Source organism: Salmo trutta, chromosome 27, assembly GCF_901001165.1.
Source record: "Salmo trutta chromosome 27, fSalTru1.1, whole genome shotgun sequence".
NCBI lineage: Eukaryota > Metazoa > Chordata > Actinopteri > Salmoniformes > Salmonidae > Salmo > Salmo trutta.
The window spans coordinates 14,679,794-14,696,448 of NC_042983.1; the positions used below are offsets into that span (position 1 = coordinate 14,679,794).

The 16,655-nt window shown below is 43.1% G+C and overlaps 1 long non-coding RNA gene across 1 annotated transcript; it reads right to left on the reverse strand.

Annotated features, from left to right (window-relative positions):
• Nucleotides 1–315: 315 nt before the first annotated feature.
• Nucleotides 316–9,913, reverse strand: LOC115165175 (uncharacterized). The gene is made up of 2 exons (XR_003870092.1): nucleotides 9,820–9,913; nucleotides 316–471 (listed from the first exon to the last, which is right to left on the reverse strand). It is a non-coding gene; the product is annotated as an uncharacterized LOC115165175 (long non-coding RNA).
• Between the last annotated feature and the right edge of the window lie 6,742 nt (nucleotides 9,914–16,655).

Genomic DNA, 16,655 nt, shown 5'->3' on the forward strand with positions numbered 1-16,655 from the left:
TGCCTCCGGGTGATGTGGGGGGAAATGAAATGAGAGCTTTAGGAGAGAATATTAACAGTACTTCCTTTATGTTATGTTGAAGGTCAGGCGTTAAGTCCCAGCCAATGTCATGTCGAGTTTAGTCGATCCATGTCTGTGAATTGTTTAGTTGTCTATTGTCTTTGTCTATTTTCTAAAGAAAATTGTATAAAATCGTACAAAAAAATTATAAAATTGTTCTTCCTTTAACACAAAGCTCCTACAACATTGTTCTATTACACACACTTCTGGAGCTTGATGTGTTTGTACAGTTATAGAAAAGCCAATGCAAGGATATAGATTGGAGACTTTATTTTTTGATGTTTTGGCTGTAATGCCTTTTTTGTAAGACAATGTTAGATTAATGCTCCAACATCTGTAGCCCCAGAGTTTTCAGAGCTCAGGTTCCAGTTCCAGTTGCATACAGATTCAACAATGACCTCATGTCTTTGCCTGGCAGGAGAGAGAGAGAGAGACATCATTATGTCTGTCACCTTTATCTCACAATCCAACTTCCCGAAAATGTCTGCTAGAGGGAAATTCATAAACCAGGCAGAGATGATAAAAATACATGATAGCGCTAAAAGAATCCTTCAGTGGGACAGAACACAAGTCAGCACTGTGACAGCCTTCAATGCCTGGGCTTTGAATAAGAGATAACATCACTGAATGCTGACTGCCTGAATTAGCCTCTATTCCTGGTAAGATGATAAAGAAACGGGGAGGAGCGTTCAATTGCGGCGGTTAAAAGTACAAAAATACCTTCTGGAGCCTCTAAAAATACCTCCATGGACTTCCAAAAAAAAAACTTTCCTAAAGTGTGTCTGTTTGCACGTGTTACTTCTAGAGATAACTACACCTTGAGACAGGTAGGCTACATTAAGCTGATTGACATCTTATCCTGTATCTCTAGGACAAGATACAATACATGGCGCCCACCACCCTCCAACTTCAGACAGAGATTGAGCTCTATCTCTAAGTTGTTGTCCTCCGTTGGACAATGTATGTACACACTCGTATGCACAAAAGACAACGAACAAATCTTATGTATCATCAATGTGAGTGGTGAGCACATCGTCGAGAATGTGCGGCACTAAGCATATCATGATAGGGAATGGTGGTGTACAGTATGTGAGATTCTGGGTGTTGAAGCGATTCATGTCTGATCATGTTCAAGGACAGGGGCTGAATGTTGAATTCCCAAGTCGTGTTCTCTCTTTGGCTTTGTGTCTTTCACTGTAGAGTAAGATCCACTTTATCAGTATGTAAGGAGTGGATGATGTTGGACTATGGTTGATTGGGAATATGGCGTCATGACAACATACAGTGCATTTGGAAAGTATTCAGACCCCTTCCCTTTTTCCATATTTTGTTACATTACACCCTTATTCTAAAATGGATTTTAAAAAATTATACCCATCAATCTACACACAATACCCCATAATGACAAAGGGAAAACAGGTTTTTAGACATTTTTGCAAATAGATAAAAACAAAACAAAACAGAAATACTTGATTTACTTAAGTATTTAGACTTTTTGCTATGAGACTGGAAATTGAGCTCAGGTGCATCCTGTTTCCGTTGATCATCCTTGAGATGTATCTTCAACTTGATTGGAGTCCATCGGTGGCAAATTCAATTGATTGGACATAATTTGGAAATGTCTATATAAAGTCCCACAGTTGGGAGCAAAAACCAAGCCCATGAGGTCGAAGGAATTGTCCGTAGAGGTCTGAGACAAGATTGTGTTGAGGCACAGATCTGGTGAAGGGTACAAAAAAAATTCTGCAGCATTGAAGGTCCCCAAAACACAGTGACCTCCATCATTATTAAATGGAATAAGTTTGGAACAACCAAGACTCTTTCTAGAGCTGGCCGCCCGGCCAAACTGAGCAGGACCTCAGACTGGGGCGAAGGTTCACCTTCCAACAGGACAACAACCCTAAGCACAAGACAATGCAGGAGTGGCTTCAGGACAAGTCTCTGAATGTCCTTGAGTGGCCGAGCCAGAACCCGGACTTGAACCCGATCGAGCATCTCTGAAGAGACCTGAAAATCCAACCTAACAGAGTTTGAGAGGATCTGCAGAGAAGAATGGGAGAAACTCCCCAAATACAGATGTGCCAAGCTTGTAGGGTCATACCCAAGAAGACTCGAGGCTGTAATCGCTGCCAAAGGTGTTCAAAGTACTGAGTAAGGGTCTGAATACTTATGTAAATGCAATATTTCAGTTTTTTATTTTTTATATATTTGGAAAAATTTCTAAAAACCTGTTTTTGCTTTGTTATTATGGAGTATTGTGTCAGATTGATGAAGGAAAAAAAACTGAATACTGAATAGTTTCCGAATGCACTGTATGACGAGTTCATTTCCAAAACGCTATATAGTGCCTTCAGAAAGTATTCACACCTTGAATTGTTTTTGTTGTGTTACAGCCTGAATTTAAAATGGATTAAATTAAGATTTTGTGTCACTGTTCTACACACAATACACCATAATGTCAGTCGAGCAGTCTGCTGTCCCCACTTGCTTCAAGATGTCCACCATTGTTCCTGTACCCAAGAAAATAAAGGTAACTGAATGAAATGACTATCGTTCCGTAGCACTAACTTCTGTCATCATCATGCTTTGAGAGGCTAGTTAAGGATCATATCACCTTCACCTTACCCAAAACCCTAGACCTACTACAATTCATATACCAACCCAATAGATCCACGGATGAAGCAATCACACTGTGCGCTGCCCTTTCCCACCCGGACAGGAGGAATACCTACAGTATAAATACAAAAGTATATGGACACCCCTTCAAATTAGTGGATTCAGCCACACCTGTTGCTGACAGGTCTATAAAATCGAGCACATAGCCATGAAATCTCCATAGACAATCATTGGCAGTAGAATGGCCTTACTGAAGAGCTTAGTGACTTTCAATGTGGCGCCGTCATAGTATTCCACCTTTCCAACAAGTCAGTTCGTCAAATTTCTTCCCTGCTACACATGCCCGGATCATCTGTAAGGGCTATTATTGTGGAAACGTATAAGTGGAAACGTTTAGGAGCAACAACAGCTCAGCTGCGAAGTGGTAGGCTACACAAGAACGGGATTGCTGAGCGCTAAAGCGCATAAAAATCATCTGTCTTCGGTTTCAACACTCACTACCGAGTTCCAAACTGCCTCTGGAATAAATGCAGCACAAGAACTGTTCGTCAGGAGCTTCATGAAATGGTTTTCCATGGCTGAGCAGCCGCACACAAGCCTAAGATCACCATGTGCAATGCCAAGTGTCGGCTGGAGTGGTGTAAAGCTCGCCGCCATTGGACTCTGGAGCAGTGGAAACGCGTTCTCTGGAGTGATGAATCACCCTTCCCCATCGGCAGTCCAATGGACAAATTTGGGTTTGGCGGGTGCCAGAAGAACGCTACCTGCCCGAATGCGTAGTGCCCACTGTAAAGTTTAGTGGAGAAGGAATAATGGTCTGGGGCTGTTTTTCATGGTTCGGGCTAGGCCCCTTAGTTCCAGTGAAGGGAAATCTTAATGCTACAGCATACAATACAATGACATTCTAGACAATTCTGTACTTCCAACTTTGTGGCAACAGTTTGGGAAGGCCCTTTCCTGTTTCAGCATGGCAATGCCCCCGTGCACAAAGTGAGGTCCATAGAGAAATGGTTTGTCTCGATCGGCGGGGAAGAACTTGACTGGCCTGCACAGAGCCCTAACCTCAACCCCATCGAACACCTTTGGGATGAATTGGAACACTGACTGTGATCCAGGCCTACTCACTCAACATCAGTGCCTGATCTCACTAATACTTAATGGAAACAAGTCACCGCAGCGATGTTCCAACATCTAGTGGAAAGCCTTCCCAGAAGAGTGCAGGCCGTTATAGCCGCAAAGGGGGGACCAACTCCATATTAATGCCAATGGTTTTGGAATGAGATGTTCGACGAGCAGGTGTTCACATACTTTTGGTCATGTAGTGTATATTTGAATGCTGTTCATTGACTACAGCTCAGTCTTCAACACCATAGTACCCTTCAAGCTCATCATTAAGCTTGGGGCCCTGGGTCTGAACCCCGCCCTGTGCAACTAGGTCCTGGACTTCCTGACAGGTCGTCCCCAGGTGGTGAAGATAGGCAACAACACCTCCACTACGCTGCTCCTTAACACAGGGGCCCCACAAGGGTGCGTGCTCAGCCCCCTCCTGTACTCCATGTTTACCCATAACTGCGTGGCCAAACACGCCTCTAACTCAATCATCAAGTTTGCAGACGACACAAGAGTGGTAGGCCTGATTACCAGCAACGATGAGACAGCCTACAGGGAGGAGGTGAGGGCCCTGGAGGAGTGGTGCCAGGAAAATAACCTCTTCCTCGACGTCAGCAAAATGAAGGAGCTGATTGTGGACCTCAGGAAACAGCAGATGGAGTACACATCCCAGCCACATCGACGGCTGCAGTGGAGAAGGTGAAAAGCTTCAAGTTCCTCAGCGTACACATCACTGACAATCTGAGATGGTCCACACACACAGACAGTGTGGTGAAAAAGGCGCAACAGCACCTCTTCAACCTCAGGAGGCTGAAGAAATTTGGCTTGGCCCCTAAGACCCTCACAAACTTTTACAGTTGCACCATTGAGAACATCCTGTCAGGCTGTATCACCGCCTGGTACGACAACTGCACAGTCTGCAACCACAGGACTCTCCAGAGGGTGGTGCGGTCAGCCCAACGCATCACCAGGAGCACACTGCCTGCCCTTCAAGACATCTACAGCACCCGGTGTCACAGGAAGGCCAAGAAGATCATCCAGGACCTCAGACACCCAAGCCACAGTCTGTTCACCCCGTTATCATCCAGAAGGCGAGGTCACTTCAGGTGCGTCAAAGCTGGGACCAAGAGACTGAAAAACAGCTTCTATTTCAAGGCCATCAGGCTGTTTAATAGCCATCACTAGACGGCCTCCACCCAGTACCCTGCCCTGAACTTAGTCACTGTCACTAGCAGGCTACCACCCGGTTACTCATCCCTGCTGCCCTACATACATAAACATGGAACACTGGTCACTTTAATAATGGAACACTGGTGACTTTAATAATGTTTACATACTATTTTTTTTACCATTTCATATGTATATACTGTATTCTAGTCAAGGCCATCTGTAACGGCTGTCGTCGCAAGAAAACCAAGATGCAGCGGAGGTTGTGGATTCATTATAAATATTTAATAAAATGAACCACTATAAACAAAACATCAAACAGCAACGAAAGCTAACAGTCCTGTCTGGTCAAAAACGAACGAGACAGAAAACAATCCCCCACAAAACCCAAAGGAAAAACCTGCTCCTTATGTGTGACTCCCAATCAACAACAACAAACTTCAGCTGTGCCTGATTGGGAGTCACACATGGCCCAAAACAAAGAAATACAAAAAACCTAGAAAAAGAACATAGAATGCCCACCCAATGTAACACCCTGGCCTAACCAAAATAAAGAACAAAAAACCCCTCTCTATGGCCAGGGCGTTACACCATCTTATTAAACTTTTCCTGTACATATACTATTCTATCCATGTATTCTTCAGATATACTACATATTCTATCCACATACTGTCCATAATGTCTTTCACATACAGTATATATTTACAATATGTATATTATATACACTCCGGACTCCGACATTGCTCGTCGTAATATGTATTTTACTTTTAGATTTGTGTGTATTGTTAGATATTACTACAATTTTGGAGCTAGGAACACAAGCATTTCGATACACCCGCAATAACATCTGCTAAATATGCGACAAATAAAATTTGATTTGATTTGAATTTCAAGCACAGATTCAAACACAAAAGCCAGGGAGGTTTTCCAAGGGTTTGCAAAGAAGTACACCTATTGGTATATGGGTAAAAATACAAATACAGACAGTGAATATCCCTTCGAGCATCGTGAAGTTATTAATTACACTATGGATGTTGCACAAATACACCCAGTCACTACAAAGATACAGTTGTCCTTCCTAACTCAGTTGCCAAAGATGGATTTCACCTTGAGGCCAATGAGAACTTTTAAAACGGTTACAGAGTTTAATGGCTGTGATAGGAGAAAACTTGAGAATAGATCAACAACAGTGCAGTTACTCCACAATACTAACCTAATTGACAGAGTGAAAAGAAAAAGGCACATTTTCAAATATGGTGGTGGTTGCATCATGTTATGGGTATGCTTGTCATCGGCAAGGACTAGGGAGTTTTTTAGGATAAAAATAAACGGAATAGAGTTAAGCACAGGAAACATCTCAGAGGAAAACCTGGTTCAGTCTGCTTTCCAACAGACACTGGGAGACAAATTCACCTTTCAGCAGGACAATAACCTAAAACACATGGCCAAATATAAACTGGAGTTGCGTACCAAGATGACATTAAGTGTTCCTTAGTGGCCTGGTTACAGTTTTGACTTAGATTGGCTTGAAAATCTATGGCAAGATTTTAAAATGGTTTTCTAGCAATGATCAACAGCCAACTTGACAGCGCTTGAAGAATTTTTAAAAGAATAATGTGCAAATATCTTACAATCCAGGTGTGCAGACTCACAGCAGACTCACTCTAATTAAGTGATAATGCCCGAGAAGCCGGTGTTTGGAGGATATATTGGCATGGGTGTTGTTAGGCCCGAAACGAGTTTCCAACATATTCAAATAATGATTGACATATTTTCATAAAAAAAGTTATTTTGATTAATTTATTCATACTATTTTGTTCATTCTTTTTGTTCTGTATCGATGGACATGACCCAGTCGTTTGTTCTAAATGTTCCATTGCCATACTGGCTGGCAACGTTCTTATCCCTTGCTTGCTAGCTAGTCAACTACGGCTAATTTACAGTCAGCCAGAATAACAGCAAAGTAGCTGCATTTCCATTTGCTTAAACTGTTTTCTAGTGACATTTATTTGAATACATCCATAACATGAGTCAATGAGGAGCGATTTCGCCTGGCATAGAAAATGTGCTCACTCGTCAGGACACTGTTGTTCTAGCCAACAACACAGCTACAGTAACACAATCACTTCAAATTGAAGCTGGAAAGACTGCAAATTAGCTGTGTTTCGTTTTACCTTGATTCAATTGACATTTTTTTGTATATATCCATAAAATGATGCCAGCTGATTCATGATTTCGATTGGCTGAGAAACGCTGCCTGCCTGTCTGTCTCGACTCCCGACACGTTCATTACTATAGGACAGTTGGAGATAAAATTTGATAATTGAAATAATGTTGCAAATGTCGGAGAGACAGACAGCAAGGTTTATACAAATCTCCGCTGTTGAAAAGGAAATGTTAGTCTAAAATAATGTCTAGATGCTTTTTATAGTGGAGATCAAGTTTATAAGTTGCTTGGCTGGGCTGGTGAGACAGTGGATTGCACAGTCAAATGGAACAGAGTCAATAGGCATTATAACGTCATAGATTTAGCCGGTGGCAACTTGTGGAATAGACGCTGGCTGGAATGCGGTTTTAATCAATCGGCATTCAAGATTAGACCCACCCATTGTATAATTAAGTGATAATGCCCGAGAAGCCGGTGTTTGGAGGATATATTGGCACAGTTGTTGTTAGGCCCGAGACGAAGTCAAATTAGTTTTCTGTATTCATTTTTAATAAATCAGCAAAAGTTTCGAAAAACAGGTTTTCACTTCATAATTATGGGGTATTGTGTGTAGGTGGGTGAGAGAAAAAAACTATTTCATCCATTTTGAATTCAGGCTGTAACAACAAAATGTGGGCTAAAACAAGGGGTATGAATACTTTCTAAAGGCACTGTATATCTCGTCATTACAGTGTTTACAGGCATATATCTAATCCAGAGATGAATGCACATGCTGAACACATGCGCTCACACGCAAATAACTACTCACACACGTGACAGCACTGATTTATCCAAACCGTGAGTTAAACAACAAGGTAATTCTATACACAGACGCGCATACAGATAGGGAGTCATCCTGACAAACCGCTGTCTGTTGAGTAACCATGTTTGTCTCAGAGTTACCCTCCTCTGAGCATCAATCTGTCAGCATGGATTAGGGGTTCAGACTGTGGAGTAACAGCCAAATATTTACACAGGTGAGCAGTGAGAACGTCAGTGTGTGACAACAACAAGGTAGACTCATCCAAGACGAGAAGAGTCTTTATAAAGGCGCCTGCATACTAGGTTTGGTATGCTCCTGGCAGAACTCGGCTAGGCGAAGTGAACATCTGTGCCTCGCATACTCCCCTAAAAGACCTGTGCCTCGCATACTCCCTTAAAAATAGTAATGTTTGTCTCTCTTTAGACGACGTAACAATATAGCCAGTATACTTCCTCAAAATAGTCTGAATTAATCTAAAACGAATCAAGAAATCTGTCATTCATTTTGATGTTTTTGCCAACGAGGTCGTATTTGGGCAATTTTACATCTAACTAAGATGTTTGGTGCGGGTATTTCTCAAGGGAAAAATCTGCATGAAAACTAGTTATCTCTCGTTGAACGACAACAAACACTTCATTGAAGAATCCTGTTTATAATTCCCACTCCTACTAATAGCAGTACTGTTGACCAATCACCAACTAACTCTTCCTGTCCCTCTGGATAATACCCTAAACCCTCTTTGGGAGCATTGTTCCCATGTCATCCGCCTGGTTGGCCAAACAGAGGATATCCCCCGGGATGTGTGGCTTGGCCTAAACATTTAACACAGACAAACATTTAAACCAAGCATTGTCTGCTCACACGGTCAACAGTAAAGGTCCAGTCCTCTTCTTATTTAGGGTGGATCATATTTGGCAAGAGAAATGTATGTGTAGATTTGTAAATAACAGGTGTCAATCCTATTTCAATTCAGTCTGTTCTGGTAAACACATACTGAAAGGAAAGGGGAATACTCTATCTGGGTTCATCAATTGATTTGGCCATGTTTGATGAGCCTATAAAGTAGAGTGACTAACAGAACCTCCGGATGTATCGTTGTGCTTTGCTGGGGGTGGGTGGGAGAGTTGCCATGGAAACAGCTGTGCTTCCTACTCTCAGCTCAATTACAAGCTAAGTGGAGTCAGCCGGTCTATTATCGGAAACTATTTATTGATTGATTTGCATCAACTGAGTTGTCAGAGTGACTCAAAAGCAGTGCCCTTGACAGTTCTAACCCCATTTCCCTCCCGGCTACCCTTCACATGTCTCGCTCATTTCCACTGCCCTCTGCTCTAGCCTTATGTCAGTCCACTCCACACAGGGAGCAACCAAAGCTTTTCAGTCCAGCACTGAGAGTGGCCAAATGCACAATGGATGTCATGAAGTTCTAGGAGGAGAAACTCAGCATTGTAACTGACCGCCCGGTCTAGAGGGGATCTATTCAGAGCAATGTGTTATAATTAGGGTTATGGAAAAGTTGTCTGTTTTTGTATAGCAATGACATCAGCAGGCCGGACAGTATTTTTTAAGAAAGGATGGTTAGATGACAGTTCTTGAGTATCCCAGTAAAGCTGTGTTTCCTCTTCAAATATCTTCTTTACCCAAAAACCAGACTACATGAGAGGACTACATGCTAGAGTAGCCTATCCCAATTAAACAATTCAGAGAAGTGATTGAATGGATACCTCCATCTATTTTTATTTTCTTTCCGTTTCCTGGGATTCTTGATTGCCCTTGTCGAGAATTGAACTTCTCTTGTTGAATGTCCTTCCTGTTCTAAAGGCTTCTCTGCTTCTGTGTGTGCGTGTGCCTGTCTGTGTGTGTCTAGCTCTGAAATATCATATCTGTCAGTCCTCACCAGGGTTTTGGAGAAAGCCTGAGGGGACCTCTCTCTCCCCAGATAGACGTCACCATGTGGGGCAGAGCTCTGGCCCAGCGTCTGTGTCGACCCTGGAGGGAGAAACACTGATAACATTTCACATGGCATTTCCCTTTACTAGGGCTGTACCACGGGTCTGCAGAAATACCAGGGGAGCATTGGTTGTGCCAGAGACATTTCACTTAACTATCAGTTTGTTTGATATGCCTTGCTTTTGGATTGTTTAATTGTGTAGAACCATCTGGCTGCTTTGAGTTGGCCCAGGAATTTCTCATGACCATGTAACCTGACCAGGAAAAACCTAGGAAAAACTCTGTTCAGGAAAAACTCTGGTCCCTAATTCTAACTATAAGTCACATTGTAACTACACTGACATAGACTTGCCCACGGCTCATGTTCTGTTATTTAGTGTAGGGAAGGTGAGTGTTGACATGATTTTAATGGCTTGGTGAAAACCACAGTGATGTGTTAGTGACTTGTGGCATTGTGGAAAATATGTCTGAAGCTCCAAGGAGAGGGAGAGGGAGGGAGTGACTGAGGGAGAGAGAGGGGGAGAAAGAAAGAAAGAAATAGATGGAGACTGGGCCATTTATCATCTAATGTAACAATATCACCACATTATTTCATGTACCCAAACCTTGTACACACAGTGAAAATGTTGTTGCCTTGCAGTCATATTTGTAAACATCATCATTGCAGCTAAAATGGACAGATATATCATGTTAGCTGTTGCAAAATCTGCAGAGTGAATGTACTATGGACATATCTAGAGCATGAAATAGACGCTGTCATCATAACTATTATACATCGGAACATGTACTGTTACCATGGCATTTGAGTCACACTGACATCCAACATCAATACACTGGAGGACAGTTGGAGTGGATTTACTGAACACGGAATGGTACATTATGCTTGTTTTCAAAAGTTGTCTGAAGTTATTGTGGAGTTACTCTGGACATTGACTGTGAGCAGAGCGGAGCCCAACATACCTCAAGGGGAGGTGCAGTGTGTGTGTGGGTCGTCCCACACCTTGAAAGCCCCGGTGAATCATGATATAGAGATCTCTGGTCCCCCGCCTCCGGAGTTCCCTCCACATGTGTTGTGAAGCACACCTCAACGCGAAGCCTTGTATTTAAACCCTTCTTTCACTAGGAACTTCAGTGTTAAATGCTCCACTAGTCTGTTTTTAGCCACACTCACAGCTAGCTGAGTTTCTCTGGAATGCCCCCCATCCCCGAGCGTACCGCCCATCAAGCTGCTCTGCTCCGTCCCAGCCAGGGGAAGTAGTAATCCTGTTGTTTCTCTCTATTGATCCCTCAGGCAGATGGAAGAATTTGGACGTCTGTTGGAGGAATTAACGTTAGCTGTAAACACTGATACCTGCCACTGATAATTATGTTTGCTGTGTAATTGTCTGGCCAGATATCAAGCTAAATTGTATCCATTTCTACCAGACAAACAATAATTGCCAAAGCCCAAATAGCTTTGAGCTGTGTGTGCTTACTGCAAAAATGTTGTGGTATCCAATTGGTAGTTACAGTCTTGTCTCATCGCTGCAACTCCCGTACGGACTCGGGAGAGGCGAAGGTCGAGAGTAGTGCATCCTCTGAAACACAACCCAACCAAGTTGCACTGCTTCTTGACACAATGCTCACTTAACCTGGAAGTCAGCCACACTAATGTGTCAGAGGAAACACTGTACACCTGGCAACCGTGTCAGTGTGCACTGCCAAACCCTCTCCTAACCTGGACGACGCTGGGCCAATTGTGCGCCGCCCCATGGGTCTCCCGGTCACAGCCGGCTGCGACAGAGCCTGGACTCGAACCCAGAATCTCTAGTGGCACAGCTAGCACTGCGATGCAGTGCCTTAGACCACTGCACCACTCAGGAGGCCTAGGAGGGTGACTTGAGTTTAGTTTGACAGAATATGATTAAAACACAACATATTTCATGATGACAAGAAATGGTGGAATGCCACTTCCACGTTAATTAATTAACGCAGTAGAAGGTTGGTCTATCCACGCCCAACCACATGGAAAAGGTCTACTATGGTCTAAATCAGGGATCATCAACTAGATTCAGTCGAAGGCTGATTTTTTCATGAGTGGATGGTCAGGGGACCGGAACATAATTACAAATAATTTGTAGACTGCAAATTGCCTTTGACTAAAACATAATCGTTTCAAACCTTGCTTACATTTGTATATGATCACATATAGTATATCTCTTATGTGTGGAAATACTTTGGAACCGATCTCAAAAATGTTAATCAGTTGTTGCTGATTTGCTGGTGTTTTTACAGTCAAATTTGGGAACCCTGGTCTAAATACTGTAATATTACTACACTGAACAAAAATCTAAAGGCAAAATGTAAAGTGTTGGTCCCATGTTTCATGAGCTGAAATAAAAGATCACAAAAATGTTCCATATGCACAAAAAGCTTATTTCTATCAAATTATGTGCACAACTGTGTTTACATCCCTGTTGGTGAGCATTTCCCTCTCTGCCAAGATAATCCATTCACCTGACAGGTGTGCCATATCAAGAAGCTGATTAAACAGCATGATCATTACACAGGTACACCTTGTGCTGGGGACAATAAAAGACCACTCAAATGTGCAGTTTTGTCACATAACACAATGCCACAGATGACTCATGTTTTGAGGGAGTGTGCAATAGGCATGGTGACTGCAGGAATGTCCACCAGAGCTGTTGCCAGAGAATTGAATGTTAATTTCTCTACATCGTTTAGAGAAATTGGCAGTATGTCTAACCAGCCTCACAACCGCAGACCTTTTTTTGTGCACAACATATTTTCCATTTATCTTTTACAATAAATACAGTCTTACAAAGGAAAAAAGGTTGTGAACACACGTTCAGTAGAAACAGTACGGCGTTGTGTGGGTGAGCGATTTGCTGATATTAACATTGTGAACAGAGTGCCGGTGGGGTTATGGATTGGGCAGGCACACACCTCGGACAACAAACACAATTGCATTTTATCGATTTGCAATTTGAATGCACAGAGATACTGTGACAACATCCTGAGGCCCATTGTCGTGCCATTCATCCTCCATCATCACCTTATGCATGGCCCCATTTATTTATTTAACTAGGCAAGAGTTAAGAACAAATTCTTGTTTTCATGACAGCCTAGGTTAACTGTGGGTTAACTGCCTTGTTCAGGGGCAGAACAACAGATTTGTACCTTGTCAGCTCGGGGACTCGAACTTGCAACCTTTCAGTTACTAGCCCAACGCTCTAACCACTAGGCTACCCTGCCACCTGTTGCATTGATCTGTACACAATTCCTGGAAGCTGAAAATGTCTAGTTCTTCCATGGCCTGCAAACTCACCAGACATGACACCCATTGAGCATGTTTGGGATGCTCTGGGTCGACGTGTACGACAGTGTGTTCCAGTTCCCGCCAATATCCAGAAACTTCGCACAGCCAATGAAAAGGAGTGGGACAACCTTCCACAATCAACAGCCCGATCAACTCTATGCGAAGGAGATATGTCATGCTGCATGAGGCAAATGGTGGCCACACCAGATACTGACTGGTTTTCTGATCCACTCCCCTACCTTCTTTTTTAAAGGTATCTGTGACCAACAGATGCATATCTGTATTCCCAGTCATTCTTCAAAGTAGCCACCCTTTGCCTTGATGACAGCTTTGCACACTCTTGGCATTCTCTCAACCAGCTTCACCTGGAATCCTTTTCCAACAGTCTTGAATGAGTACCCACATATGCTGAGCACATGTTGGCTGCTTTTCAATCACTCTGCAGTCCAACTCATCCCAAATCATCTCAATTGGGTTGAGGTTGGGTGATTGTGGAGGCAAGGTCATCTGACGCAGCACTCCATCACTCTCTTTCTTGGTCAAATAGCCCTTACACAGCCTGGAGGTGTGTTGGATCATTGTCCTGTTGAAAAGCAAATGATAGTCCCACTAAACGCAAACCAGATGGGATGGCGTATTGCTGCGTTAGCCATGTTCGTTAAGTGTGCCTTGAGTTCTAAATAAATCACAGAGAGTGTCACCAGCAAATCATCCCCACACCATCACACCTCCTTCTCCATGCTTCACGGTGGGAATCACAAATACAGAGATTATCCGTTCATCTACTCTGTGTCTCACAAAGACACGGCGATTGGAACCATAAATCTCAAATTTGGACTCATCAGACCAAGGGACAGATTTCCACCAGTCTGATGTCCATTGCTCGTGTTTCTTGGCCCAAGAAAGTCTCTTCTTATTATTGATGTCCTTTAGTAGTGGTTTCTTCACAGCTATTCGACCATGAAGGCCTGATTCACGCAGTCTCCTCTGAACAGTTGATGTTGAGATGTGTCTGTTACTTGAACTCTGTGATTTATTTGGGCTGCAATTTCTGAGGATGGTAAATGTAATGAACTTATCCTCTGCAGCAGAGGTAACTCTGGGTCTTCCTTTCCTGTGGTGGTCCTCATGAGAGACAGTTTCATCATAGCGCTTGATGGTTTTTGCGACTGCACTTGAAGAAACATTCAAAGTTCTTGACATTTTCCGCATTGACTGACCTTCATGTCTTAAAGTAATGATGGACTGTTGTTTCTCTTTGCTTATTTGAGCTGTTCTTGCCATAATATGGACATGATCTTTTATCAAATAGGGCTATCCTCTGCATACCACCCCTACCTTGTCACAACACAAGTGATTAGCTCAAATGCATCAAACAAATTAACTTTTAAGAAGGCACACCTGTTAATTGAAATGCATTCCAGGTGACTACCTCATGAAGCTGGTGGAGAGAATGACAAGAGTGTGCAAAACTGTCATCAAGGCAAAGAGTGGCTACTTTGAAGAATCTCAAATATAAAATATATATGATTTGTTAACCCTCCTTTTGTGTTCCGGTCGAATTGGACCAATTTACAAGTTCTCTCTCTGAAAAATGTAGTTCATTTAATCTGATTGTCATAAGGTTCCATAACTTAGTCCACACAGGGCATCTGAACACACAAAATACATTTTGATGATTTTCATAAAATGTTGGGTGTTTTATTTATCTTTGAGTTCAGGCACATGCCCATTCATCAGATGGACACACTTCCTATTCCAGACCCCACATGCATGTGTGTTTGAGCACACACACACACACACACACACACACACACACACACACACACACACACACACACACACACACACACACACACACAAACCCACACGGGAACCTTTCCCCAATATAATTTTTCCCCCAAGGGAACCACACCTGTTGGCATTCTCATAAACAATCGCAACATTGTTTCAATAATATGTAGAACTTTTCTCGCAGCTCTGGTATTTAAAGCTTTTTTGAGGCCTTGCTCACAATTCATTCTGTGGCAGCACAATGACCAAACGATATACTGTATGTGAGGCTCTTGATCATATCTTTGATCCTGACACTGGTGAGGAGGAGAGAGGCCCGGAAACTGACAGGGAAGATGCATTAGAGGAGGACGTGTCTGAAGTTGAAGACAACACAGAATATGCTCCAGGCAAAGAGACAACCGATGTGGAACAATCCAGTGATGAGGAAGAGGACCCTGCTGAGGTTGTTGTTACATTCCGGTCAAAGAATGGGATTTTATCCTGGTCTTCGTCCCCACCAGAGAGGAGAGGTCGGCTGTCGGCTGAAAATGTTATCAGGATGACCCCAGGGCCAACGAGATACGCCATATCCCGGGTTGATGGCATAAAATCCTGCTTCGAACTGTTCCTGACAGTCATTCGAAACTATAGTGATAAACATGACCAATTTGGAGGGGAGACACGTTTACAAAGACAACTGGAAGGAGGTGCACCGGACAGACGTCCAAGCAAACGTGTCTCTATTGATTTTGGCTGGTGTGTACAGATCCAGAAACGAATCTACCACCAGTTTATGGGACGCAGAGTCAGGTCGGGCAATTTTTCGTGCCACTATGTCACTCCAGACATTTCACGTGTTGCCACGAGTGATTTGCTTCGACAACCGTAATACAAGACCAGGCTGCCGTCAACAAGACAAGCTGGCAGCAATCAGAGAGGTTTGGCACAAGTGGGTGGAGCGCCTGCCACTCATGTATAACCCAAGTCCAGACATCACAGTGGATGAGCGTCTGGTCGCTTTTAGGGGATGCTGCCCATTAAAACAGTACATGCCAAGCAAACCGTCTACATATGGAATAAAGATATGGGCAGCATGTGATGCCAGGACAAGATATTCCTGGAACATGCAGGTTTACACCGGAACCCTGCTGACGGTGTTCCTGAAAGGAACCAGGGAGAGTGGGTGGTCCTGGAAATGACTGCAGGTCTCCAGGGGCACAACATAACATGTGACAATTTCTTCACCTCATATGCTCTTGGTCAGGAGCTGCTCCAAAGAAAATGACCATGGTGGGGACGGTCAGAAGGAACAAGCCTGAGTTTCCTCCTGCCTTACTCACTACCAAGGACAGAGATCGTTTTTCCTCTAAACTTGCTTTCACCAATCCACACACTCTTGTGTCCTACTTCCCGAAGAAAAAGAATGTGCTCCTGATGACAACTCTGCACAGGGATGCCGCGGTGAGTACCAGGGAGGACAAGAAGCCCAACGCTGTCCTGGATTACAACAGGAACAAAGGGGGAGTTGACAACCTTGATAAGGTATGTTACTTTTTATCTTTCAAGTCTCATGTACTTTTTTTTCTATTACCAGATTGTTTTATCTGCACCATAAAAATAAGACATGTTGTTGTTTGGTGAAATGCTCATTGAATTTGTGAACAATATGGAGTCAATTCTATTCATTT